Source organism: Mya arenaria, chromosome 4 (genome assembly GCF_026914265.1).
Source record: "Mya arenaria isolate MELC-2E11 chromosome 4, ASM2691426v1".
Taxonomy (NCBI): domain Eukaryota; kingdom Metazoa; phylum Mollusca; class Bivalvia; order Myida; family Myidae; genus Mya; species Mya arenaria.
In genome coordinates this window covers 38,975,455-39,002,391 of record NC_069125.1, presented here as the reverse complement: position 1 = coordinate 39,002,391, position 26,937 = coordinate 38,975,455, and positions in this window count along the sequence as shown.

The window sequence follows — 26,937 nt, the reverse complement described above, 5'->3', positions numbered from 1 at the left end:
TTATCATAATTCAATAAATACCTTGTCATAAGTTAAAACGGTAAGTTGCCTTTAGATATGTTTTGTAACAAAGACATCGATCGCAGTACTAATAACCTCGACAAATACTTACAGATAGTTCCTACTTCATGTAATAGTAATATGACATGAAGTAAAATCTAAATGATTAAGAACATGCGGGGTAAGCGTAGAACTGCTACGCATAATTAACTCAATAGAGTTTTGTACATATTGTTTCGAAAAAGGTTCATATAGCTGACTAAGAAAATGACCTCATTGCTTAGAAGTTGCTTCCGGGCACATTCATTGAACACAAACAGCATTTATAATATACACTTTACAATTGTATAGTGCTTAGAGTAATACAACATGCATAACAAAAAGGCATAGTGTAAGCCCTTAACTGGGAAAGAATGTGATAATTTGAAATGCTAAAATTTATGATGATTGAAAACTTTGGAAACTTGTTTTTAAGAGTTTTGTTAGGTGTATGTAATACTAAATTCCTCATGTTTCATGCGAAGAGCAATTACTACTGCTTTGAACTTCATCAATCAACAAAGAGGTATAAAAAACAAACAAACAAAAACAACATATTTGTGAGAATAGCAAATCGAGTGTTCCTGCCAGCAGTTCAGTGTAAGCAAAATCTAACAAAGAAGGAAAGATTAGTTGAACTTTTTAGTTCCAAGGCCAAAGTTTCATAATTCCGGTTCTTTAAGAGTAAGTTGTAGTTAATCTGGAAGCAAGAATATAGAACTTTATGATGATTGCAAAACGACCTTCTTACCAAATATCAAACTAAGGATTAACACAAATAGAAAGACAATATCAATAAAAAAAATTCATAAAGTCATATTGAACGCAGTGACTCTATATTTAATGATAGAAGCTTATTAATGTTTATATGTTTATACAATTATCTTCTCATACAGTGTATTTTGTTTATATAATTTTTAACATGAAATGTTCACTGTTTTCAAGGAACGTGTTTCAAGTGCAGCATCTAATCGTACAAGAGAGTTGCCGTAATAAGATGATATTATCTGAGTTATTTGAGAAAACATGACGTTTACAACTGTTTTAGGCTTTCATTTTTTTCGGGTTAAGAGATTTATATTATTCCTTTTGGTATGCACACTTAAGTGTACGTACATTTCCCTTACAGCTGAAAACATAAGCAGTGCTCACTCGGTCGAAATCATATTTTCAAAATGTCATGGAATAATTTAGTTTATATGTGTATGTACATTTCATTAAACTCGCTAGTGATCATACATATATACGATTTTAACTATCATTGTTCTCTTAATATCATATGTACGACGTAACTAATTTTTGGTTTTATATTCTATTGCTTCAACTGTTATAAGTTGCATTTCTGAGGCAGAGTCTGATACTTAGAATCAAGACGTTAACGAAAATTAGCCTTGTAGTTTTCAGACTTAAACCTGAAATTTGGCCCTCTTTAAGCACGGCTCACTGATAATTGAAAGAATTGAAACTAAATAGCTAACTTTTTCACAGAAAACAAACAACAAATGCTGTCAAAAATAGTTTCTATTCGTATATTCTAGCATCGATACTTATTGTACAAATGACCAGTTGACAAACAAACAAGCCATGATCATTAATTTACCAACATAGCGAAAGGCTTCAATATGGAGAAATTCGTTGGTTTTACGTCACCAAGGCGTGGTGGGTTTCGTTCCCGGCCTGGGGGACACGTGAGTTTTAATTATAGTTACCATGCCGGACAAGTTGGTTCCTCCGATTATAACACCATTTCATCCAAATCAGACGATCACATTCAGTCTCGCGAAACAACGGGAGTGTTAAATATAATGTGATAATAATGCGTTGAAATGCGTTCGCGTGAAGATTTTTCAAGAGCTCGATTATGATATTTACGTTTAAGCATTGAAATTAATATACGCCATATTAAACATCGTGATATTATTTGCAATTTGTGTACTGCCTGCTGAAAGAGAAACAAAGCGACACTATACCTTAAAACAATATGTATAGTATACCTCTTTAATTGTTGAAGTACAAATCGTGCGCTTGAGTTCATTCTTTACTGCGGTGTGGTGTTTGGGGGATTATCGGTATTACTTTGGAAATTGAGTGTGATCTCAAGAATAATGAGAAATAATGATAAGGCCAAATTTAGGAATTAAGAAAAGTTAAACCAAATCTACTTTATGTGGAATTCATGTTTATACCAGGTCGGTCTTAGATTATCCGATGAAAATAGAGCGGACATTTAATGATCTATTGAATTCAACTGAATAACAGTTTAATCTACTGAATACGCAGAATATTTATTGCATATTTTTTGCATGCTCATCTTACAAAAAAAGCTTCATTAATTATTTTAATTTGTTTTATAACTGATTGGCAGCTGATTCTAGAATACATAACTGATGGCTAACTTCTGTTAAAACTACATTAAAACCTGAAGTACACAGTTAATTGAATACGGTTCGATCTACTTATAAATATAATAAATGAAAATGCTGTTATGTGAGATTTTTTTGCCACTTGAAAGAATTAAATCATTAAAACGTGTAAAAAAGAAAATGAGTATAGCCTGTTCTTTTACATGCAATCTGAAAGCGAAATCCTTAGAATGCATTAGAGTAATATAAATATCAAAATCATCGGTTCAATAAAAAGTGTTCCTTTACAGAAATGGTAGTTGTAACACCCCCCAGAATTTACCCTCCAGAATTCTTTTTTGAAATCAATTTTGTCTGTAACAATAAAATTGCGTTATGAATTTGGCATGAATGAAACATTAAAAGGTTGTACATTTTATGCAGAGAAAGACGAAACATTGAACATGCTTGCGCGTGTGCAAGACAAATACCTCTTTTACAGTTACAAATAGTTAAGATCATCTCCGTTTCGCTGTTCAATTTTCAAGTTCTTGACACAATTTATAAATAAAAATAATTGTGATAAAAAAACAACATATTTTCTGTGAACACAAGAAAAGTGTATTTCTGAAAATAAGTTACAGCTATAATTGAAGAATTGCTACGCATAATTAACCGTTCAATGGTGATTATTACATACTCGTTCGTGGAACGTTAAACAAAAGCATTCCTCTTTTTTTCCCACCCACAAAACACTCAATGACAGATATAAGTCACCATAAAACAGCAACAATTGTTACGTTTCATATTCAAAAAACACTCTACAATGTTCAGGATAACGTCTTCGGACAATACCTACCTAAGACAATATAAATAACGACCTAAACTCTTTACGATGAACGATTAAAAATATCACCACTAAGGTGCACAATTCAGTTATTGCAGGTGGACCGTCACGTAAAATGTGTCATATAGTTGGCAGTAGCAGTCTAGTTAAAAATTATGACATTGTAAACAATCCAAATACATATATATTGATTTGAAGAAAATTGCCGAGGTGCTCCGATTGAGCGTTTGGAAGCACTAAATGGTTCAAATGTGAAAACAACAGTCTCTGTTTGATGGAAACATGGAGATAAGCAAAGAACAACTTAAATGCTTTTAATACAAACACTGTCTTAATAGCTAGTTATGATCTCAAATAATTACACGTTGAACGAAGTTGGATCATAGCTCTTGGATCAACACTAAAGCAAATCTGCCAAATTACAAAATACATATGCATTTGGAAATCTCAAACCACAAGAAACCTCAGCTTCATCATAAAAAAAAAAATTCAACACTCGACTGCTTCAATCTATTGTCAACCGTTATTTCGATACCATTTTGAAACGGATGAAATTGATCACAACGGATACACATGTATGAAGGAAAATGTCGTTAAGTTATTTTTAAGCTAATTTATTAGCTTTAAAGCTTAGGGTCGACACTTACAAAACCTTACAAATATCGAGTAGAGATGAAAACGAGAAAAAATATTTTCAGAATATTAGATTTTCTCCTGGAAAACTCGTGTTAAAACGTTAAAAAGACTTTGAAAGCAAGCACTCATTGAAAAAAACTATAAAGTCAAATCTTCCCTTATCATTTCTTTGCAACTAGATTTAAAACAATCAAATCCTAATGTGGCTTAATAAACTATTTTAGTCAATAAACGCTATTTAAAATTAGATATTTCCTTTTTATCTATTTTCTCACATGATATAGCACAGTTTTACCAAATTATCGGAAGTATTAGCTAATAGACTGCGAATTTATCATCTTGTAAATCATATTGTTACAAACGAAAAAACGAAAAAAACATTAGGGGTCGTGCGTAATAATTGAAAACGCTAGGGGAAAATGTCATAAGAAGTACACCCTATAACTTTTATAGAACAATATTATGTCTTATAATTATTTCGTTCAAAGCTTTTCATTTAATTTAAGATATGTATTCAGAGTGATATGTTTAGGTTTAGACATTTATTCAATTCAAGATACTGTAATTCAAAATTCGATTTTTTTCAAAAGTTCTACAGAACATCTACTCTGATAATGGCTTCACGTTATTGTGACCGAATAACTTCTATATGATTTCTTCTTCTTTCTAAAGAAATAAACGTATTTTGTAAAAATCTTGTACATCACATCGTCTTACTTTCTTGCCGCCCATGATCATTTAATGAACTGGGTAACGCTTAGGCCCTGCAAGTGTTTAACAACTTGGTGGTTCTGAGAAATATAGTAACGCACTCGCCACTGACAAAGGTTAACAACTGGGTGTTTCTGGAAATAGAGTAACGCTTACGCCACTGACAGTGTTTCACACTGGGTAGTATTGGTGGAATAGAGTAACGCTTCCGCCACTGACAGTGTTTCACAACTGGGTAATTCTAGGGAATAGAGTAACGCTTACAACACTGACAGTGTTTCACAATTGGGTGGTTCTGGGGATTTATGTAACGCCTCTGTCATTGACAGTGTTTCACAATTGGGTGATTCTAGGGAATAGAGTAACGCTTCCGCCACTGACAGTGTTTCACAATTGTGTGGTTCTGGGGATTTATGTAACGCCTCTGTCATTGACAGTGTTTCACAACTGGGTGGTTCTGGGGATTGAATTAACGCCTCTGTCATTGACAGTGTTTCACAACTGGGTGGTTCTGGGGATTAAAGTAACGCTTCTGTCACTGACAGTGTTTCACAATTGGGTGATTCTAGGGAATAGATTAACGTTTACGACACTGACAGTGTTTCATAACTGGGTGATCCTGGAGATTTAATTCACGATATCGACATTGAGAGTGTTTCACTACTTGGCGGTTCAAAGGAATTAACTAAAGCGTACACCACTGCCAGTGTATAACAACTGGGTGTTTCTTTGGAATAGAGTACTCTTATGCCACTGACAGTGTTTCACAACTGGATAATAGTAGGGAATAGAGTAACGCTTACGACGCTAACAGTGTTTCACAACTGGCTGGTTCTGAGGATTAAAGTAACGATTACGCAACTGACAGTGTTTAACAACTTGGCAGTTCTAGGAAATAAAGTATCGCGTACGCCACTGTCAATGTTAAACAACTTCGTGTTTCTGGGGAACATAGTTACGCTTACGCCACAACAGTGTTTCACAACTGGATGATTCTAGGGATTAAAGTAAACACTTACGCCACTGACAGTGTTTCACAATTTGGCGGTTTATGGGCATAAGGTAACACGAACGTCACTGACAATGTTAAACAACTAGGTGAAAAGCACTTCGGGTGCATGCGTCATTTACTGTAACAGCTTTTGTATCATGTTTAAGCGAAAATCGTCTTTCGTACGATTTACAAAGGTCTCTTAAAAACAATTGAACATGAATTTACTATACAAATTTAGAATTTTGAAAAATGTTGTTTTATTGTTCCTGTTTAAAGTACCTACCTACACAAAAGTTTTATATGTTTCATGTTCGTGCATGCGATACGTCGTTTACGAATAATTTGCTGCAAATTCGTTTGAAAACTAGCATACCACATAAAATATAACCATTATCAGCCGAAACGATCTGAAATAATCGAGGTAGACTGCAAAAGCGAAAAATGAAAGAAGTATATCTTCATTATTCCTCGAAAGTATGAACATTGTCTGGAAATAATTTCCAGATTTGTCATTTTCACTTTTAATAACTTTCTTGGGTTACTTCTCATAACTAATATCAGTGATTTTATTGTTCCTTTATCAAGATAAACAAACAAACAGGCCGGGAAATAGCAAAGGTAATGCTGTGACAGCTCATGGGTAGGATTACAAACACTCCAGGGAGGATGGCTTTGATATGATAGTCCATGCTTTTCTTGAAGTAAATTAATTGGGGTTTTCTTCAACCGTAAATACCTTTGCATTTAAAAGATATATTGAAGAACATGATAAACGTTTATCAATCAAATATTTCAATATTTAAAAACAGTTTGTTTCTTCAGTTGATTTTAATAGACAATTAAGAATGTGTCTATTATTAAGGATTCTTTGAAGATGATAGGCAAAATCGAGTATGTAATTACAATTAAAATTTCAAAAATGTTGATGAGTGTTATAAACTAATTCTTGACTGAATTGTAATCTGCAGTACATCTGCCTTAACAGTTGTGAATTACAAACTATAATTGTAAGTAAACAATCTCTATTAAACCCATACTGCTTCCGATGGATCGCGCTTTATTGATTAGTATTGATTAGTTGTGCAAGAAATAAGAAGAAAAAGCTGTTTTGTGTCGAATAATCTTGCAAATATGTTTTATACTTGAAAGCGTAGCTTTATATTTGAATATATACAACTATGCGTATCCATGCAGTGTCATTGTATTATCCTAATTAAACAAATACATTGTCTGAAGTTGAAATGTTAAATTGCCTGAATAGCTGTGTTTGGTAACATAGACATAGATTTGAGTATAAATTACCTCGACGGGTACTTACAAAAAGTTCCCACATTATATTATAATAGTAATATGGCATGCAGTAAAGACTGAATGATAATCAAATGGGCGGAGTTAGCGTAAAAATGCTACGCATAATTAACGGTTCAATACAGTTTTTTAACATTTTATTACGAGAAACTTTCATCTTATTGACCAAGAATAAAACCTCTTATGTTAGTTATAGAGCGTTGCTCAGAAATTTTCCGGGCAAGAATGAGATAAATTGAAATGCTTATTATAATGACGTTGGAAAATGTTGGAAACTTTTTTTCTTGAGAGCTTTTGTTATTTGTATGAAATATTAAGTTAACCATGTTCCAGGCAGACAGAAAATTGCTGCTGCAGCGAACCTAATCAATCAACACAGAAGTAAACAAACACAAACAAAACGTTTTTGTGTGTGCACAGAAAATGTGCACTATCGTATTAGCGTTCCTGTCAGAAGTTTAGGGCAAGCAAAATATTACAAAGAAGAAAAGGTCAAAGACCAATGTTACATAATACTTTTAAGAGTTAAGAACTATTCTATAATTGCAATTTTTCAATCGGAACACTAACACGAATAGAAAGAAAAAAGTATAAAATAAATTTAAAAGTCATATTGAATGCATTTAATATATTAACACAATCTTCTCATATAATATATTTTGTTTATATAATATTAAATATGCCCTTTAGTGCAATTCTTTTGTTCACTGCTTTCAAGAAACGTGTAGGTATGTTTCAAGTGCAGGAGTCTAATCTTTAACGACGAACTTTTTCCAGGCTGTAATGCCCGATCAAATAAATAAGCATTTATAACTATGCAATTTATCATTTCAATAGCTTCTGTTCAAAACAAAATGGATGCACAGGTTCCACTGCAGATAATGATAACGAGTTCACGCAAGTCGGTTCTTGCATGAGATTTGCCGTAAGATGATATGGTGAAAGTGCATATAGAAACATGACTGTTTTATGCCTTTATGTTTCTCGGGTTAAGAACTTTATATTATCTTTTTAAACGTAATGGACGCTTATTTCCCTTACAGCTGAGACCTTAATCAGGGCTTACGTCTTCACACAATCGACATCAAAATTTCAAAATGTCATAGATTAATTAAGTTTTCTTTATTTTATTTTTGGTGTATATTATATGAACTCTTGCCCGTGGGATTATATACGGAACAATTTTCACTAAAATCGGTCAGTTAGAAACATCTGTATAACGAAATAAATAAGTCGGTTCATTTAAATTGCTACAACTTTTCTTTCAAAAGTTGCATTTCTGAGTCTCAAACATAGAATCAAGACGTTATCGAAAACTAACCTTTCAGTCTTCTTTATTGATAAGTTTCCTCAAGTCAATGCATACTTTGATAAGATTTATAGTAAATTTTTAGTATTTATGCACTGTGCTGTTTGTAGAGTTGTGTGCTGTTCTATGTGTCTTGTTTGTGAATTTGTGTTCTATGTCTTTGGCGTTGCCCATTGCCACTAAACCGGGTTTATTTTTAAACTTTTTGCTACTGAGCATGTTTCTGTAGCTTTTTGCATATATATTCAAATTGAAGCGTGAACTTTGGCCCTTTGTAAACATGGCTCCCTGATAACTGAAAGAATTGAAACCAAATAGAAAAAGTTTTTAACAGAAGCAAACAACAAATGCTGTTAATAAAAGTTTGCAAGATTAGTTTATGCTATCATCGATATTTATTGCACAAGTGACCTGTCGACAAACAAACAAGCCATAATCATTATTTTACCATTATAGTGGAGAAATTCGATGGTTGACGTCACCAAAGCGTGACGGGCTTCGTTCCAGGCCCGGTCGCACGTGAGATTTAGTTGTAGTTGCCATCCTCGACAAGTTGGTTCCGGTTACAACAATCAATTCACATTGCGTCTCGCGAAACATCGTGTCAACGGGAGTGTTATATACAATGTTGTTATAATGCGTGGAAATGCGTTCGCGGAACATTTTTCAAGAGCTCAATTATGATATTTACGTTTAAGCACTGCGAACTATATACTCGATTTTAAATCGTGACATAACGTGCAGTTTGTGTACTTCCTACTGAGAGAGAACCAAATCGACTCTACATTTTCAAACAAAATGGAAGGTATACCTCTTTAATTGTTGAATTACAAAGTGCACGCTCAAGTTCATATAGTACTGTGGTGTGGGCGATAGGGGGGATTATCGTGTGTGTTTTTATACTGTTAAATCTCAAGAATTGTGAGAAATAATAAAAAGGCAAAAGTAAGGAATTTAAATGTTAAACCAATATTGCTTTAAGTTGAATTCACGGATGTACCATGACAGTCTTAGATTTTCCGGCGTAAATAGAGCAGACATAAAATGATTTATTGAATTGAACTGACACAGTTTAAATTACTGAATTCCTTGAATATTTATTGCATATTTATTGCATTCTCATATTAAAAAAATGAAAGCTTTATTAATAACAACTGATTGGCAGTAATTGATGGCTAACTGTTAAAACTACATTAAAACCTGACGTACCCAGTTAATAAAATTATGTTTTATCTACTTAAATAAAATGCAGTTATGTAAGTTTTTTCTGCCATTTGAAAGAATTAAAACTAGTGAAAAAAAAAAAAAATGAGGATTGCCTGTTCGTACACATACAATCAAAAAGCGAGATCCTTCGACTACATCAGAGTAACATAAACATCAAAATCATCGGTTCAATTAAAAGTATTCATTTACAGAAATGATAATTGCAACACTGCCTTTCCCCTCCAGAATTCTACTTTCAAAATCTTCAATTTTGCCTGTAAGTATAAAAGTGCGTCATTAAAACACATGAACAGGTAGTACCTGTTTTGTAGAGAAAGAAAAGACATTGAACAGTCTAGCCCTGTTCGTGTTCAAGACATATACCTCTTTTGTAGTTACAAATAGTTAACAATATATCTATTTCATTGTTTGAATTTACAATCATTTGACACAGTCTATTAAGCATATTAATTATGGTAGAAAAATCATGTTTTTTTGTGAATACAAGATACGTGCTGTTTTTTAAAAAAAAGATACATGTATAACCCAGAAATTGATACTCATAATTAAAAGGTTCAATAGAATTTTTAACATTGTATTTTGTGAAACATTAAGAACATATATAAAAATTCGAAAACATGAAAAGGCAGATACAAGTTACCCTAAAGCAACAAGCATGAAAATGTTAAGTTTCACTTTGCAAATGCACACTACAATGCACACTACAATGCATAGGTAAGCATATTCGAACAATACCTACCTAAGTCAATATCAATAACAACCTACACTCTGTTACAATGTTAAACAGCTTGGCGGTTCTGGGGAATAGAGTAACGCTTACGCCACTGACAGTGGTTCACAACTGGGCTGTTTTAGGGAATAGATTTACGCTTACGCCACTGACAATGTTTCACAACTGTGCGGCTCTTGGGAATTTAGTAGAGCATACGCCACTGACAATGTTTAGTTTAGTCTAGTTTAATAATGACATAATCATTTCCTACATTTAATTATAGTGAGTGTATTTCAACGCGGTATATATTACTAAGTTCAAATTGATTTCCAGTGTATATTCCTAAGAGAAGAGTTAAGTCTTACGGCATATCTGCATTATTGAAATTACTACTTGCAGCCTAATTAAATAATAAGAATTCTGACATTGTTAACAATACATTTACATCCGAGATTGTATCGAAAGAAAATGATCGAGATAGAGCGATTGAACGTTTGGAAGCACAAAGTGCTTCCGATGTATAATTTCTAGTATCTGTTTGATTGAAACTGATCTTTGACAATATAAATAAGTGAAGAACAATTGCCAATGACTTTATTCAAATTTCAAGATCTAGTTTTAAACTCAAAGGACCAGAAAATAACTTCTCTTTAATTGCAGTTAGAATATCCACACAACTCTTACATAAACTCTGAAATAAAACTGTCAAAATACAAAATGCATATATATGCATTTGGGAATCTCCGGCTACAACAAACCTTAACTTCATCATACAAATCAAGAACCATCAACATTCAAGTGGTTTAATCCATTGTCAACCGTCATTTCGATACCATTAGGAAACGGATTAAAATGATCACACCTAATGCACATGTAAGAAGAGATAGGTTGTTAAGTAATTTATTAGCTATTTAATTATATTTGTAGCTTTCGGCCGACTCTCAAAACCTCAAAACGTCGAGGGGTGATATAGACTAGGAAATTTAATGCACTTTCTGAATACTAGAGCATTTTCCCATGGAAAATCCGTGTTAAAACGTTTAAGAAAGCAAGCACTCATTGAAAAAGATGATAAAGTCGACTTTTGCTTTTATCATTTGTTTGCAACTGTAAAACAATACCTTCTTGTGGCACAATCAACAATTTTTTGTCAATTAACGTCATTCAAAATAAGATATTTTCTTTTAATATCAGTATTTTCTCATATGTTATACCACAGAATTACGTAATTATCGGAAGTATTAGCGAATAGACTGTGAAATTACAATCTCGTAAATCAAACATATTACAAACGAAAAAAAATTAATAGGGGTCTTGCGTTATAATTGAAAACGCCAGGGAGAAAATGCCATACGAATAACATTTTTATAGAACAGTATTATATTTTATTTCGTTCCTAGCTTATCCGTTGATTTAAAGTAAATATTCAGAGTGATATGTTTTGGTTTAGACATTCAATCATTTTAAAATACTGTAATCCAAAAATCGTTGTATTTCAAAAACAAATTTAAAACATCAAAAATGATTGGCTCCATTTTTTGTGGCCGAAAGAACAAGATACGATTTCTATTTTTCCAAAGAGTAATACGTTTTTCGTAAAACCATTTGTACATTACGACGTCTTACTTGCCGACCAAGATCATTGAATGAACTGGGTGCTTCTAGGGAATAGAGAAACGATTATGCCACGAAAGGTGTTTCACAACTTGGCTGTTCTGGGGAATAGAGTAACGGTTATGCCGCTGACAGTGTTTCACAACTGCGTGATTCCAGGGAATAGAAAAATGCTTACGCCACTGACTGTCTTTTACAACTGGGTGATTCTGGGAAATAGAGAAACGCTTACGCCACTGACAGTGTTTAACAACTGATGGCTCTGGGAAATAGAGTAACGCTTACGCCACTGGCAGTGTTTAACAACTGATGGTTCTGGGAAATAGAGTAACGCTTACGCCACTGGCAGTGTTTAACAACTAATTATTCTAGGGAATAGAGAAACGCTTACGCCACCGACAGTGATTCACAACTAGGTGACTCTAGGAATTAGAGTTACGCTAACGCCACAGACAATGTTTCACAACTAGGCGGTTCTAGGGAATAGAATAACGCTAACGGCACTGGCAATGTTTAACAACTAATGGTTCTTCGGAATAAGGTAACGCGAACGCCACTGAAATGTTTCACAACTGTGTGTTTCTAGAAATTTGAGTAACGCTTACGCCACTGACAATGTTAACAGCTTGGCGGTTCTGGGGAATAGAGTAACGCTTACGCCACTGACAGTGGTTCACAACTGGGCTGTTTTAGGGAATAGATTTACGCTTACGCCACTGACAATGTTTCACAACTGTGCGGCTCTTGGGGATTTAGTAGAGCATACGCCACTGACAATGTTTAGTTTAGTTTAATAATGACATAATCATTTGAAATGGAAAGCACTCCCGGTGCATGCGTCACTTATTTTAACAGCTTTGTTCGAGGGGTTTAAACCTTTTATGCACCTAAAACTACCCCTATTCTTGTAAAACTTCTGCGAAAGCAAATTCTGTTTTATCGTTTTTTGTTAAAGTCGTCTTTCGTAAGATTTTCAAAGGTCTCTTAAAAACACCTGAACATGTATTTACTATACAAATAGTTGAAAAACGTTGTGTTATTGTTCCTGTTAACAGTGCCTACCAATACAATAGTTTCATAATTTTCCTGTTCGTGCATGCGGTAAGTCGTTAACAAATAATTTACTGCAATATCGTTCAAAGAACTAGCATTGGACAGTATATATAACCATTATCAGTGGAAACGATCTGAAATAATCGAGGGAGACTGCAAAACGAAACCTGAACGAACTTTATCTTCATTATTCCTAGAAAGTATGAACATTTTCTGGAAATATTTTCAAGAAAAAAAATTTTAAATTTTAAACTGTAATTTGCTCCTTAAACCACTGTCCTTGGTTACTTATTAATTATATTAATATCGCCGATTTAATTATTTCTTTTAGAAAGATAAACACACAGACAGTCCGGGAAATAGCAATGGAATCCTGTGACAGCTCATTGGCAGGAGTACAAACACTCCAGGAAGGATGACTTTGATCAGAAAAACACTTTGTTATTTAAGAGACCTGGTATCCAGTGAGTTGATAGTCCATGCTTTTCTTACAGTAAATTTAGTGGATTATTTTGACCGTAAATACATTTGCCTCTCATGAAGATATATTGAAGAAGATGATATACGTTTATCGCTTAAATATTTCAATTTTCACAAACGGTTTGTTTACATTTGTTTAGTTGACTTTAATGGAAAATTGAGCATGTGTCTATCATTAATAATTTTTTGAAGTTGATATGCATAATCGACTATGCCATTACACTTAGAATCTCAAGAATTGTTGATAAATTGTATAAAAGGATTGTTAACTGCATTCATATGTAATCTGCAGTACATCTACGTTGCCATTTGTGCATTACAAACTACAGTTGTAAGTGAATAGTCTCTGTCAAACCAATACTGCTGTTTGCATTCTCTTACGGTTTCATATACATATTGTGTCACCGATCTTTTGAATCACTGCATTTTGACCGTTTTTAAAAAAAAATTGTGCTATAAATAACAAGATCTGCCATAAAGTTAATATTATACACTTCACAATTATGTAGTTCTAAGAGTAATACAACATGCAATAAACAAATGGCATACTATAAGCACTTACCCGGGCAAGAATGAGATAACTTGAAATGGTATAAATGATGAAGTTTGAAAATGTTTGAAACCTTTTCTTGAGAGCTTTTGCTATGTGTATGAAATAATAATTTAACCATGTTCCAGCCAGAGATAAATTCGCTACTTCTGTGAACTTCATCAATCAACACAGAAGTAAACAAACAAAATCAAAAGGTATTTGTTTGAGTTCAGCTAATGCCACCAACGTATTAGCATTCTTGCCAGCAGTTGAGCGCAATCCAACAATAACAAAGAAGAATAAGTCAAAGACCAATGTTACATAATTCCGGCACTTTTAAGAGTTAGATATAATGCATTTGGAAGCCAGAACGAAGAACTATTTAATATATAATTGCAAAATGACCTTCTTACAAATTATCAATCGAATCTTCTCTTACAATATATTTTGTTAATATGCTTTAAAAGAACTTATAGATATATTTCAAGTGCAGCAGTCTAATATCTAACGACCTAATATTTTCCAAGTTATTTTGCCCTATCAAATGAATGAGCATTCATAACTTTTGCATATATCATTTTAATAGCGTCTGTTTCAAACAAAATGGATGCACAGATTCCACGGCAGATAATAATACTCTGATACCTAGTTCACGCAAGTCGGTTCTCACAGGAGATTCGCCGTAAGATGATTATTATAGTCTGAGTGCATATAGAAAACACGACGTTAACAACTGTTTTATGTTTTTCGGGTTAAAAGCTATATATTTTGATGCAATACTTATGTGAAAAAATACAGAAACAAGATCAGTAGCATAACCCCGGTTTAATGGCACTGGGTAAAAGCCAAAGACATAGAACACAAAAAAAAACACAAGAAAAACACAAACAAGAAACATGGAAGAACAGCACAAAACTCAAATCCAAGGTGTACGAGCATTTCCCTTACAGCTGAGAATTTAATCAGGACTAATATCTTCACACGGTCGAAAGCACAATTTTAAAATTACATGAACTAATTTAGTTTACGTATACTTTATTTTAATTGCACATTTTATAAACAATCGCCTGGGGAAATATATACGGAAGAATGTTCACTAAAATTGGGCAGTTGGAATCATCTGTATAAGGAAATGTTTTGGTTTATTTCAATTGCTACAACTTTTCTTTTAAAAGTTGCATTTCTGAGTCTGAGTCTATAACTTAGAATAAAGACGTTAACGAAAATTAGCGTTGTAGGTTTTAGACTTAAATGTGAATTTTTAAACGGCCCACTGATAATTGAAGAAATTGAAACTAAATAGATAATATTTAGCAGAAGCCAACAACAAATGCTGTCAATGATATTTTGCAAGATTTATGTATGCTATAATCTATGCTAATTGCACAAGTGACCAGTCGACAAACAAACAAGCCATGATTAATATCCGGGTACAACATCGGTTTCATCCAAATCAGACGATCACAATCAGTCTCGCGAAACATCGTGTCAACGGGAGTGTTAAATATTATCTTGTAATAATGCGTGGAAATGCGTTCGCGGAAAGAAAGTTCAAGAGCTCAATTATGGCATGAGACCACAGTTATTTTTACTATATGTTTCATATAGACACTAACCTGGCTTTTGACTTTATACACATCCCAATTGAAAAACAAGGACTTGGCATCTCTAGAACAATTCAAGACACAAAATATAAACTTATAAAAACACTACGTTGACCATTGACCCGGCTGTCAAAATTGAGTAGAAATACATAACCCTACCGGCAAGGAGTCAATCGGCTACAAACAACTAATGTTCAGACTTCCACAAGCTATGGTTTTTCCAATATTTACACTGAAAACTATCAATTTCTGCAATAGAGTGTCAAATTCAATCAAGTTCTCTGCAAAAAGAACATTTTTTGCTTCTGTTTCATTCAATTTTAATAAAATATTGACACTTGAAAACAAGCACTCTTTTTTCTGTATTAACATCCGGATCTTGGTCAACGGGGGGCAGATAACTGTGGTCTTGAGCCTATTTAAGCAACATTTTTTTCAGAAACAGACTTTAAAACTCCTATAGTTCAGCTTCAGGCTATATGCAACACATACTGAAAGTTTGGCAATGATATATCAAACACTAAATGAATGAGACAAGTATTACCACCTGTGGTATTTTCATAAAAAGCAGAAACAGCCATTTCCCTCAAATGTTTAGCCGCAAACCTTTGAAGAGCCATTTTTTCCTTATGCATTGGAATAATTTGACCAAGTAAAGTTTTCCTTGTAGCTTTCAATGGTGTCTATTGAACAGCACCACAAATATGGCCTGCCTACTCTTTTAAGATTTTTTCTAAGCAAAATAAGGTTTTTCCACTTCATCGGCTTAGTGTTTTATATAAAAAAGGACATAGAGCCAAACTGAAATGCCTCAACTTGTCAAAATTTTGCTTTTCTGGACCACTTATATACAAAGGTAACAGAACTGTTCAGTTTAACACAAGAAATTTAGTGATCATGTGTTAATAGACAGTCTAAACAACACCATATGCCAAATTGTTGGCTTCCGGGACAAATGGCGCAACAAAGGAAATGGCAAAAAGCACACCAAAACTTAAAGATTCATGACAACTGCTAGTATTTTCATGTATGAGGTGGCTACATAATGTAGAAAATGCAGAGATAGCATTATTATGCCCATTTAAAAAAATAAAATACTTTAAGAATCTGTTTCGAAGGCTAGATTTGGCATTAAATTCAGAGTACAGCACTTCACCATTGTATATAAGATGCTCATTTGCACCTGATTTGCTATAAATCTCACTCATTGGAATCATTTACACACAAACAAGTACTACAGAGTTGACTTACATCTTCATTCTTCTGAAATATTGGATTCAGAGCTGCATCTCCTGGATTCAGATTGCAGGACTATTGCCTGGGGAAAAGGCCGCAGCTAACTGGAGCTTATTGGCACATCATGATCTGCAAGCAAGACACAAAAGCAATGTTTTACACTAATAAAACTATCTGCCACTACTGTTAAAGTTTGAAAAAGGCCTGTAAACACTCATTTGAGGCATACACACCTTTTAATATAGTCATAAATGTGATAAATATGCAGAAAAGTTCATGAATTCAAAGATTTTCAGGACAAATTTAATAAAATATATAGTCTTTTGGACATTTTGCAATCAGTTTTTAACAACTTAAAGGTAAATCTCATCTTATTGAGTACCTAGATGCATTTTGAAAGCATTCAAGCCAGACATGCTTAGAATTTCTTCTTACTTGGAGATGGTATTCCTTTCTTGAAAATCCTTGCCGAGAGCCGGTATGGAAAACCACACGAGACGACAGTTTTACCAGCACTGGTTCTTGTCCTTGAAAATTCCTCTGTGGCTACAGCAACCAGGCTGGCTATATTAAAATAAGCAATAAATTAGGTTTTTAAAACATTTATAATGTATTAAGGTTGTGGGGGGTTTTATGCATGAAGGGAAAAGGCCCTATTCTTTATGAAAGCTGCTCACTTTTTATTTCTTTTGCCTTGAGAAATGTCAAGTTTTTCAATGAATAAACTGAATAAATGAATGAATTAATGAATATATATGAATGATTGATAGAATGAATTAATGAATTAATGAAAGGTGGCATTATTTCTTTAAAATTGGGATCTCATTGTGTTGCTGTGATTGTTATAGTATATGTTTTCTTGTCCATAAGCTGAAAATCATATGCACACTTAAATAAAACCTCATTCTGCATCCTATGTGCAGTAAGTTTTGGCTTATTGCTTGTAGAATTTGGAATTAATGTAATGTTTGCTTAAAAGAGCAAACAAAATGTTTGAATAGATGCATAATACAGACCAAAGACTGATACAAGTCAGCAGTTTCATTAGAAAATAATATTATTATCAAAGCCACATAAGAAATGATTGACAACATGAAAGAAATTCATTTAGGAATGGAACAAACAGTCTCAATGGGCTTTTATGACGAAACTTACTCACTTTGACTTCAGTTTGGATACAATTTTCCATTATATAATCTTGAAGTACTTACAAATTACAGCATGTTGGCAAACACCAAGTACAGCTCGGCCTGGTGGGTAGCTTGTTGGGAGGGGGGAGGGGCTGTCTGGCTGGTTCTTCAGCAGTTCCTCCTGGGTCTGCTTCCTATGTTTAAAACTCCCTCCATTTATACTTTGGAATTGAAAGTGAGGCTTTCATTCATTAGTTACCATCATTTGGAACTATTTCCAAACATTAAATTGAAAGTGAAAGTAGTTTTTCTTAAAAATGTCAAAAATGTATAAGAAAATTATATATTATTAATTTATATTATGTAATATAAGATTTTCAAATTTCATACTCAAACATCAATATTCTATGGCTAAGCACTGTCAACTGGCTAAATTTCAACCAGATAGCTGTATAAATTAAGAATTTATAACAATTTAAAATAGGCCACCCCTCCAAAAGCTTCCTCTATATCAAAGCAACATTTTTTCAGAAACAGACTTTAAAACTCCTATAGTTCAGCTTCTGGCTATATGCAACACATACTGAAAGTTTGGCAATGATATATCAAACACTAAATGAATGAGACAAGTATTACCACCTGTGGTATTTTCATAAAAAGCAGAAACAGCCATTTCCCTCAAATGTTCAGCCGCAAACCTTTGAAGAGCCATTTTTTCCTTATGCATTGGAATAATTTGACCAAGTAAAGTTTTCCTTGTAGCTTTCAATGGTGTCTATTGAACAGCACCACAAATATGGCCTGCCTACTCTTTTAAGATTTTTTTCTAAGCAAAATAAGGTTTTTTCACTTCATCGGCTTAGTGTTTTATATAAAAAAGGACATAGAGCCAAACTGAAATGCCTCAACTTGTCAAAATTTTGCTTTTCTGGACCACTTATATACAAAGGTAACAGAACTGTTCAATTTAACACAAGAAATTTAGTGATCATGTGTTAATAGACAGTCTAAACAACACCATATGCCAAATTGTTGGCTTCCGGGACACATGGCGCAACAAAGGAAATGGCAAAAAGCACACCAAAACTTAAAGATTCATGACAACTGCTAGTATTTTCATGTATGAGGTGGCTACATAATGTAGAAAATGCAGAGATAGCATTATTATGCCCATTCAAAAAAATAAAATACTTTAAGAATCTGTTTCGAAGGCTAGATTTGGCATTAAATTCAGAGTACAGCACTTCACCATTGTATATAAGATGCTCATTTGCACCTGATTTGCTATAAATCTCACTCATTGGAATCATTTACACACAAACAAGTACTACAGAGTTGACTTACATCTTCATTCTTCTGAAATATTGGATTCAGAGCTGCATCTCCTGGATTCAGATTGCAGGACTATTGCCTGGGGAAAAGGCCGCAGCTAACTGGAGCTTATTGGCACATCATGATCTGCAAGCAAGACACAAAAGCAATGTTTTACACTAATAAAACGATCTGCCACTACTGTTAAAGTTTGAAAAAGGCCTGTAAACACTCATTTGAGGCATACACACCTTTTAATATAGTCATAAATGTGATAAATATGCAGAAAAGTTCATGAATTCAAAGATTTTCAGGACAAATTTAATAAAATATATAGTCTTTTGGACATTTTGCAATCAGTTTTTAACAACTTAAAGGTAAATCTCATCTTATTGAGTACCCAGATGCATTTTGAAAGCATTCAAGCCAGACATGCTTAGAATTTCTTCTTACTTGGAGATGGTATTCCTTTCTTGAAAATCCTTGCCGAGAGCCGGTATGGAAAACCACACGAGACGATAGTTTTACCAGCACTGGTTCTTGTCCTTGAAAATTCCACTGTGGCTACAGCAACCAGGCTGGCTATATTAAAATAAGCAATAAATTAGGTTTTTAAAACATTTATAATGTATTAAGGTTGTGGGGGGTTTTATGCATGAAGGGAAAAGGCCCTATTCTTTATGAAAGCTGCTCACTTTTTATTTCTTTTGCCTTGAGAAATGTCAAGTTTTTCAATGAATAAACTGAATAAATGAATGAATTAATGAATATATATGAATGATTGATAGAATGAATTAATGAATTAATGAAAGGTGGCATTATTTCTTTAAAATTGGGATCTCATTGTGTTGCTGTGATTGTTATAGTATATGTTTTTTTGTCCATAAGCTGAAAATCATATGCACACTTAAATAAAACCTCATTCTGCATCCTATGTGCAGTAAGTTTTGGCTTATTGCTTGTAGAATTTGCAATTAATGTAATGTTTGCTTAAAAGAGCAAACAAAATGTTTGAATAGATGCATAATACAGACCAAAGACTGATACAAGTCAGCAGTTTCATTAGAAAATAATATTATTATCAAAGCCACATAAGAAATGATTGACAACATGAAAGAAATTCATTTAGGAATGGAACAAACAGTCTCAATGGGCTTTTATGACGAAACTTACTCACTTTGACTTCACTCACGTTTGGATACAATTTTCCATTATATAATCTTGAAGTACTTACAAATTACAGCATGTTGGCAAACACCAAGTACAGCTCGGCCTGTTGGGTAGCTTGTTGGGAGGGGGGAGGGGCTGTCTGGCTGGTTCTTCAGCAGTTCCTCCTGGGTCTGCTTCCTATGTTTAAAAATCCCTCCATTTATACTTTGGAATTGAAAGTGAGGCTTTCATTCATTAGTTACCATCATTTGGAACTATTTCAAAACATTAAATTGAAAGTGAAAGTAGTTTTTCTTAAAAATGTCAAAAATGTATAAGAAAATTATATATTATTAATTTATATTATGTAATATAAGATTTTCAAATTTCATACTCAAACATCAATATTCTATGGCTAAGCACTGTCAACTGGCTAAATTTCAACCAGATAGCTGTATAAATTAAGAATTTATAACAATTTAAAATAGGCCACCCCTCCAAAAGCTTCCTCTATATCAGGCGTGAGACCACAGTTATTTTTACTATATGTTTCATATAGACACTAACCTGGCTTTTGACTTTATACACATCCCAATTGAAAACCAAGGACATGGCATCTCTAGAACAATTCAAAACACAAAATATAATCACATGAAAACACCACGTTGACCATTGACCCGGCTGTCAAAATTGAGTAGAAATACATAACCCTACTGGCAAGGATTCAATCGGCTACAAACAACTAATTTTCAGACTTCCACAAGCTATGGTTTTTCCAATATTTACACTGAAAACTATCAATTTCTGCAATAGAGTGTCAAATTCAATCAAGTTCTCTGCAAAAAGAACATTTTTTGCTTCTGTTTCATTCAATTTTAATAAAATATTGACACTTGAAAACAAGCACTCTTTTTTCTGTATTAACATCCGGATCTTGGTCAACGGGGGGCAGATAACTGTGGTCTTAAGCCTTATTGCGCGGGCGCATCGGCGCCCGGCGCATATATTGATGGTTTTAGAAGTGTCCCTGGTGCAATGGGCTTGCGCATGCGGCGTTTTAATTGTTTTGATCGCGCATGCGCCGTTTCTTACCGTCCGCTCTCGGATAATTCCGAAGCAGTTCGCCATTAGACTAGTTCCTGTTCGATTTTGCAATAGAAGATAAAAATTGGTAATCTTCTAATATGTGAAGCTTTAAAAATATATGGCAAATTAAAACCAGGGATTTTTTTAAATAACTGTTATAGAGAAAAAATATCTTAATGCACGGTTGTTGAGAAAACTCTTTTTTATTTTAATATTTTTACATAAAAGAACAAACCACGAATGCGCAGAATGTATCTAACGATAATCTTAGAAAATCGGTGAACCAGTCTATTATCTGATTACCCGGTTATGACACGGGTCAGATGCAAGCGTCCAGTAGACTAGGGATATCGAGGTCAACACGCATTCGGAACTCCTCGGCCATTTTTTTCAAAAACAACCTCGGATGTATGCAGGTACATCAGTTGAAGTAGTTCGTAAAATTTTGAATTATATCATTAATTAAATGTAGTGTTTTAGAGTTGTATTTATTAATATAAGTTTAAGTTGATTGCCATTGAATTGAATTATTGCAAACATAATTAAGAATTCCAAGAGTTAAGTCACAAAGTTTAACTGCTAAATAAAATTACTACGCGATCTACTTGCAGCGGACTTAAATGTACCACTTTTTGAGTATGTAAACCGTCCAAATACATCCGAGGTTGTTTTCGATAAAATGGCCGAGGAGCTCCGAATGGTCAACACGCTGGCGGATGGAGAAAGGTATTATTATTTTCTTTTTTTCGTAGTGAACTGAAAACCTAATTTTTTTTTTATAATTATCATTTTACAAGCAGGTTTCGTTTCTTTCGATTTAAACAGTAGCACGTGTTTTTCCGGAATTTGTACTTTCATTTTGGACAATATTTGAAGGCTTTTCCAAATTACGTCATTAAAACCAGGGATGATAGCCGTCAAATGAAAACGCTTCTTGCATTTCAGACATAGGCGAGTGTGCGGTCAAGGTCAAAATTGCGGGAGGGTGATTCGAAGTGAAATACCGCAACAAAAAACGTTCGATTTGGACATTTACGCGTCTAACTCAATGAGTCACAATGGTAGGGATGATATTTCAAGCTCTTCTTTGTAATGCATGCGCAAAATTTGCATGTCAGTCTGTATGTAACGAGTTTAAGGTGATTTGTTCGTAGTCATTAAACTTTTGCATCGTTTTCATTACGCACCAGATATTATTTTAGACTAATGCATCAGTTAATTGAAACCACGACCCCCCGGTCCGGGGATTAGCGAGGACCTTGACCATAGGTCCAGCCAACCCAGGCTAAAATCCCGTCCTGCGGGGATGAACAGATGGTTAAATCTCGCCAAATGCCCCTGCATCCCAGGGGCCCTAGGTTAGGCCCGTCCCCCCCTATATTTAAAGCGAAGACATAACCATCCCATTCACCTGGTACTGCAGGGCCACCTGAAAGTTAAAAACATGGTCCATTTCCCCGGCTTTCCCCGGTATACCCCCGGACCTTGGGGGCCGTGGTTAAAATAATAAACATGTTTAACGGGATTCTGTTTCAATACAATGTATATTTATATTTATCATCCTACATTCCAGTTTCTACCACAAGAGTTGTTATATATTGAACAGATAGGGCTTCATCTTCAAGATGACAAAAAACAGCATCAACAATAATGGGCCAGGACTGAGGAGTTCCAAGAAATGAGTATTCTTCAGCCCACAAATATCAGTGCTGCTCCGCTGCGCAAAACCAGGTTTGTTCTCTTTCTTAGTTTCCTGTTAACTTTATGGTTTCCGAACAATAGCCAGCATTTATATTGAACATGAAATCCAAAACTTTCTGCATTTTGTGTTGTTATGTAACACAACTGAAGCTAGGCAAATCTTTTGCTAAGTTTTTAACTGCAGCTTTAAATAGCATTGCTTAATGTTATTATCATTCAACCTTTAATTAAACAAAAACATACGGATGTTTCGATGAATTACAATAAATAATGGAATGTATTTACAATTATTCACAATTTAATATAATGTTTAAAATAAATTAACTCTACAGGCTTACATTATTTCACAATATAATCTTTTTATTAGACATCATTTGATATTTATTTCGCACAAAAAACATGGCCTATAAACAAGCCTTCCTAAAAATTAATAACATTTTTTTCACTTTTTCTAACAAAATTGCTTAACTCAATGTCTGAATAAATGAATAAAATCATTACTTGTATATAAATTTTTAATCTTAATTATTATTCTGCAATTCATGCATCAATCTTTGATTTGTATAATCTGATTCAGAATTGACATCAAATTGCAAATTACCTGTCAATTCACATTTCGAATAAAGCTTATGAAATCAACCTTGAAACCTAGCAACTTCACTTCAGTTTAATGTTTAGAGTTATTTTATTTCTTATGTTTCATGTTATCAGGTCTTCAGTGCTACATTTACTTATCATGATATCATAACAAATTCCTTTCACATCTTTTTAGAGTGAGGCAACAAGTAAATGGACCTTGGCAAATGTCCTCTATGTAAGAGCCAGTCCCTTACACAAGTGGCCTACTATTGCACAGCTGAGGTTGTTATCAAACGCAGCAGTAGGTATGAAATGCGGAAACTGTTCCAACTTGATCTTCAACAGTTGAGGTACTCCTCATCACAATTCTTGAACTGAAAACAATCGGTGACGATCCTTCACTTCACTTCTACCTCACAGAGCTCCTCCCTGTAAACGCTAGAGGAAAGTTTGAAAATGGAAAACTTGTCATTGCAGGCGTGAAAAGAACAATTGATTCTTAACAAAACAACCTGCCTCAATGCTTTAGCTGACACTACATCAAGTCAACACAAGGCAATTTGTTTTTCTCGCAACCTGACCGGTATGTTGAATCTGATCAAAATTGTACACAACCACTGGTCAAGAGTGGGAATATAGAAGTACAAGTTGTTCGATCAGTTACCTAAAATATTCATGAATATTTGAACATATAATAAATGGGTATTTGTTAAAGCTATTCATATTGTGTGTAGTGTAGTAAGATCAATGTCAAGGTTATTTTGGCTAAAAAAAAGAAGGAAAATGACTCTCGATTCATAACATCGATGAAATAGCAAGCCTTAAGTATTTTCGATAAAGTGATACATATATTTTGTGGTGATGTCATAACATTGTTTTACTGTTTTTAAAGAGACAACACATGTTGTAAATATATTATCACTTTTGTGTTTTTTTAGCTCAACTATTTGACGAATGAGGTGGGCTATACATGTACTATTCGCCCTGGCGTCGGCGTCCGGTTAAGGTTTAAGAGCAAGTTGGGATTTTCACTTATAAGTCCAATACCCTTCATTCAATTGACTTAATACGTCACACAGTTGTTCAGGGCAATCATATAATGGGAATAGATAACTCCTTTATACAAGTTATGGCCCCTGATTGACTATCAAACTTAGGTTAAAGTTTTAGGGCAGGTTGGGATATTTATTAATAACTTCTATACCATTCGTTCATTTAACTTAATACTTTACACATTTGTTCAGGACCATCACACAATGAGGTTACATAACTCTGTATCATCTTTAATAGAAGTTATAGCCCCTGATTGACCTAGGTTAAAGGTTTAGGGCAGGTTAAAGTTTTAGAACAAGTTGGGATTTTCACTTATAAGTCCAATACCCTTTATTCAATTGACTTAATACTTTACACAGTTGTTCAGTTCCATCACATAATGAGGTAAGATAACTCCATATCATATTTTATACAAATAATGGCCCCTGTTTGACTATGGAACTTAGGTTAAAGTTTTAGGGCAGGTTGGGATATTTATTGATAACTTCTATACCCTTCATTGAATTGACTTTATACTTCACACAATTGTTCAGGACCATCACACAATGAGGTTACTTAACTCCATATTATCCTTAATACAGGTTATGGCCCCTGATTGACTTAGATTAACGTTTTAGGGCAAGTTAAAGTTTTAGGGCAAGTTGGTATTTCAATAAAAAACTTCTATATCTTCATTCAATGCACTTAATACTTCGCAGAATTATTGACAACCATCTAACAACAAGGAACATCTTAACCCTAAATACAAATCATTGACCTTGAATGTGTTTTTTTCTTTTTAACTCTTCTTTTAATTCCTTTTGAAAGGCACATTCTTATATTCCTAACCACATTTTGATAAAGGGAAAACAAGTTATTTGAATGACCTGTGTCATTGTTCGGGCGGGCTGGTGTTAGGGCAGCGTGTCAAAGCCACCTTATGTATCGACTAATTTAGCTAGGTTTGACATAAAGAGACAAAACTTGGTATATGCAAAGAGTTTAAGGAGACCTCTTTTTGAGAATGTGTTTGAGGCCCCTATGATCAAGGTCAAGGTTGCTATTAATAGAAAAAGGGTTGGTTTTGAATAACTTAAGTAAGGTTCTTCATACAGGTACCAAATTTGGTATATAGGTAGAGTTTATAGAGACCTTTCCTGAGATCGTGTTTTTGACCCCGAGAGTTATGGTCTAGGTCAAGGTCAAAATAGAAATATGGTAAGTACTGAATAACTCAAGTAAGGGTTGACATGGTAACTTGGTTTATAGGACAAGTTTATGCAGAGCTTTAATGGATGCTTTTTAGCCCCCTAGGGTCGAGGTCACCATTACTAAAAATAGATTACTCTTTCAGTTCAGGCTAACAGTTAAGGCTGACATACTGTGACCAACCTTGAAATATGTAGGAAGAGTTTATAGCGCGGACACGTAGATGAGGACAACATTTGTACCAAGTAATATGGTAATCCATCAATGCATAAGTAAGTTATAGCACGGACACGAAATGTTACAGCCAGACGGACAGACAGACTGACGAAGTGTTTCTATAATCCGCCAATAATCCCCTCCCCACTCTGTGGCGGGGGATTTGAGATTTGATATTTATAAAATAGTGTACTTCCATTTTTGCCATTGTTGTGTTTTACCATTATGTCAATATGTTCAGTTACAGACTTACAGTAGTGCCAATATTTTACAGTCACCATATATGACTTTACAGAATCGTTACATTATTTAATAACCTTATCATCATCATGACTTATCTTCCTATTTTTTAATGCTTTGCAATTTCAATAATTATTTCCAAAACATGTTCCTAAAATCAGAGACATTTGACAGTATTATAAGACTTCTCACTCAAGGTTTTGTCTATCTGAACACTGATGTTGACATAATGCTCTGTACATATCACTATGCTTTTGCTAAGTTTCATTCCAATTAATGTTTAAATTAATTTCTTATATGTACATATATTTAACAATGTTCTGTTTTTCATTATCTCACTTAAACAGTTACAAAATGTTAATTTACAAGAAATACTTGTATTTATATAACTATGTCATTTTGCCATGTCACCCTTCTTTACTACCTATTTTGCTTAAAGCTGCACTCCCACAGATTTACCATTTTTTACAATTTTGTGTAAATATCCGCAAACAAATGATTTAAGATTACTGACAAAACATCAAATCACAGATTTTTATATTTCCATTTGAAAATTAATGTCTTATGGCTTAAGCTGTTACTAACAGTTTAAGGAAATTGCATAAAACATCAATTTTTGAACTTGAGTATAAAAATCTGC